The sequence below is a fragment of the Rhinopithecus bieti genome, unplaced genomic scaffold (genome assembly GCF_001698545.2).
Source record: "Rhinopithecus bieti isolate Rb0 unplaced genomic scaffold, ASM169854v2 scaffold_28524, whole genome shotgun sequence".
NCBI lineage: Eukaryota > Metazoa > Chordata > Mammalia > Primates > Cercopithecidae > Rhinopithecus > Rhinopithecus bieti.
Genome location: NW_016812504.1, coordinates 35,780 through 40,196, shown reverse-complemented (window position 1 = coordinate 40,196; position 4,417 = coordinate 35,780).

Here is a 4,417-nt window from a genome sequence, read left to right as displayed (position 1 = left end):
TACAAACACATACGGTTTTAACCAGCGACTTTAATGTTGAGTCAAGTGTCCTTTCCATGAACTTCTTTGGAACACATATGATAACAAAGTCAATAATAACTACTGTCACAAAGTCTCCACTCTTGGCGATCTTGGGAAAGAAGTATTAACTTGAAAGAAGTAATAACTTTTGCACCAACATAATATGTCTTTCCCAGGATTACAAGGACTGGAGACTCGTTTACAGTAGTTATTATTGACTGTCTTATTTAGTCTTCTTTTCTGATTTCTGCTTATCTCCTATGAACGTATCCCAGGAGCAGCATGAGGAATGTGGAATTCTGTAGGAAACTGCCAGACACCCAGGAAACACGTGAACACAGGCGAAAGGAAAGAGAGGTGTGCCAAGGACTGAGGAAGAAACAAAGAATCTTAACCCTGGATGCAGGAAACATTAACCCCTGTACATCAGAGATGGTCATACTCACAGAGAGAGCCTGTAATAACCTATGGTATGTGAAAAAAAAAGAAAAATGAGCCAGTTCACCAGGTATCATAGATAGTGCAGAGAATCATCATATACTAAGTGAAGTAAGTTTATGTATGGATAATTTTTATTGTAATGATGCAAATTCTGTTGCCTTTGATTTTTAACATAAAACACTTTTGCTAATAAACATTCTATTCAATTCTTATAATAAGCTAAAGAAATGGGCAAGGTTGACCTTATCTCATCTTACAAATGGGGAAACTGCATCTCAGTAAGTCTATATCATATAAAAAATGGCTGGAGTTCAACACAGCTTTCTAATTTCCAATTCCATGGCTATTTCACAATACAATTAAGTACTATGGAACTTTAGGTTCTTATTTTAATACATTTTTAAAATATTAAAATAATAAATAATTCTTTGTGCTGCTTCCCCCAGATTTTAATTTTAAGGAATTGTGTATTTTATTTTTAGTCTACTGTATAAAATCCAATATTCATTAAGTGAATATAAGAGAGAGAATAATTGAATGAATTAAAAGTGTAAAATATAAGACATATTACAGAATTATTTTGAACATATTTACATATGTATAAGCTGAATACTTTGTGAATCCCAATGCTAATATATCCTTTCCATAGTTATAAAAAAAATTAAATTTAAGAAATGGAGCTAGGAAAATTGATTATTCTCATGCAAAAGAATGAAGTTGGATCCCTTCTCACTATATACAAATATTAACTATAAATAGATCATCTTAAGCATAAGAGCTAAAACTATAAAACTCTTAGAAGAAAATATAGCAGTAATTTTTCACTTAGGCTAAGACTTCTTAGTTATAATAAAGGACAAGTGACAAAAGCAAAATAGATAAATTGGACATTATCAAATTAAAAACCTGCAGTTTTCAGTGGACATGATCAAGACAACCCATGGAATAGAAGAGACTGTTTGCAAATTCTGTATCTTATGGAGGAGTTTATCTAGCATATATAAAGAACTCTTGCAACTCAATGATAAAAGACAAATAACCCAATTCAGATATGGGCACAGGATCTGAATGAACATTTCCTCAGAAGGGATGTACAGATAGCCAAGAAACACAAGAAAATATGCTCAACATCATGAGCCATCGGAGAAATGTGAATTAAAATCGCACCCATTAGAATGACTATAATCATAAAGTCAGATAATAACTAGTGTTAATAATAGTAAAGTGTTGGTGGAGAAACTGAGCCCTCATCCACTGCTGGTTGGAATGTAAAATGGTGCGGGTGTTTTGAAAAACAGCCTGACAATCTTTCAAAATGTTAAACATAAAGTTACCATTCAGCTCATAGGTATATAACCAAGAGAATGAAAACGTACATTCACCCAATAAGCTGTATATGAATGTAAGTAGCAGCATTATTTATATTAGTCAGAAAAAAATGAAAACAAACCAAATGTCTGTCAGCTGGTGAATGGGTTATAAATGTGGTATATCCATACAATCGAATATTATGTAGCAATAAAAAGAGAGAAAGTACTGATACAAGAAAATACAATTGTACTCCTACACAACTTCCGGTTGCCAGGTAAACTTCTGCTGTGAAATTCATTGCCTATCAACATTTGATGTTTTTGAGAGCCTTAAGAAAACCACTTCTTACATTTTAATTTAAATGAGTCATTTTTCTTCTTTCACATGCAAAATCTCCCATTTTAGTTTTTGCTGTTTTCCAGTATTTGGGCTTATGTGCCCAAAGTGTTTTTTATCTAAACTCATAGAAATATAAGCTGTATTTCAAGAATGATCATTGCCCATGAGCCACAAAAGAGGTAAAAAATATACTTTCTAAATTATCGGGAAGACTCCTACAGCTGATTTTATAAGGAACTCCCTAAAATACACACCCACAGCTTAAGAGATTTGTCAATAAACAGCAATGTCATGTGATAACAATTAATAAACACAGTAGTAACACCTTGTTTGTTCCTGTGTTCAACTGTCGAAGTAGACCATTTCTTCTGGACTATTAAAACACCTAAATGTGACCTGGTTTATCAATGGTAAAGTGAATCATGGAGTTTTTGATGAACACAAATAGAAAAATATCCTGTAATGTGAATATAAATGCATGTATTTAGGAGCTATAATAGATAAACTACAGTATAAAAATAGAGGTTGGAAAGCCATAGTTTGATGATACAAGAGCAAATGCTTAAATGATGACTATACAAAAATGCTGGAAACTCCCCCAGAGGCAAAGAGTAAACTGGAATGTCATATTGCCTGCCACTGTCCACAAGAGATGAAGGTAAAGGAAAATTAACACAGGCTTCTTGAAATTCATCACAGGATATACTAGCAAAGGCATAAAAACTGGAAGTCAAAAGTCAGCAGCAAGATGATAAGCATTTTGGAAACAGGGTGTTCAGTAGAGAGGATAACCATAGCCAGAGTTGTATCACAGCCATAGCTTGAGTCATAGTCACCACCACTTATGGAGCCTTAATTACAGCCCGGTCCTGGGTAGCTTTTGCTACCCACATCGTAGCCATAGGCAAGACCACATCCACAGTTCCCATATGAATTTGTGTCATAATTGGAATACATGGTGTCAGCATGTAAGGTTTCAGTTGCATTGTAAAGGAAGACTGATGGTCTGTTCAGAGCACCATGCCAAGACCTGCACTTCGCCTGCCAGGAACAGGCAGGCCGTGTGTCATGCAGACTCTGCCTCCTCCATGCCTCCATCAGTTTGTGGAGCAGCCTTTCATGGTTTTGTGGTGTCCTCTTAGAAAAGATTTGGTCAAAGCAGTTAAGAAGGTGTTTAAGTGATCTGCTAACTTGGCTTTCCCCAAATAAATTTTCAGTCTAATATAAGTCATTTTTGATGAACATACTCGTCAGATTTTATTATTCATAACTAGCAATCTGACACCCACTGTGAAGGTGAAGGTCTCAGGTGAGCATCAGTCCACATGACAGCTGCTATAACAAACCCTTTTGCCTCTTTTATTATCCCGTTATTTTACCTAAGACCATAACCTCAACTTCTTCCTCATTGCAATTTAGTGCATCACATCGGCCAGGAAGCTATATTCCCATTAAAGCATACAGCAACAGAGGCAGAATTATGTCTGTGTTTACCCGCATTCAAAACAAGATATAATTGGTGATTAGGCCACATCTGCTACCAAATTCATAGAGTTAATTGAGAAAAGTTAACTCGTGTGTTAAAAGCTATGATCTAGTCTAGGTGTGGTGGCTCACGCACGTAATCTCAGCACTTTGGGAGGCCAAGGAAGTGATTGCTTCAGTCCCAGAGTTCGAGACCAGCCTGGGCAACATTGGGAGACGCTATCTCTACAAAAAATTTGAAACTTAAACAGACGCAGTTGAGGTGAAAGGGTTGTCTGAGCCTAGGTATTTGAGGTTACCGTAAGCTATGATCATGCCCCTGGACTTTAGCCTGGATAACAAAGCGAGAATCTGTCTCTTAAAAAAACTTTTTTAATTAAAAAGAAAACTGAAGCAAATTATTTTTACCTTTGTAATATCTCACCTGCCTAACTTGTTTGCTGTTAATATTTTGATAATGTATTCATCCTTCATGTGATTTTTAGTTTATTTCTATTATTCAAAATTCACAATCTAGTAAAATCCATTTCATACTTTTCAATGTATTCTCCAAATCCCTTCCCTTCATTCTGTTTCTCCTTTTCCATGGCCAAGCATCAATCGTCTTTTGGCAACTGACCCAAAGACAGCCATACCCAAATGAAGAAATAACATAAATCGTAAGTATAATACATTTTTAAAGTGTTGTTTTACTGAGAAGCAGTGTAATCACAGTGCAGTCTCAGGTAAAAGCATACTGCCACCCCTCACTATCAAGTGTATTCCAATTTGGATAATAAATTGTATCAGTGACCTATAATCAATGACTCAAGGGCCAGCC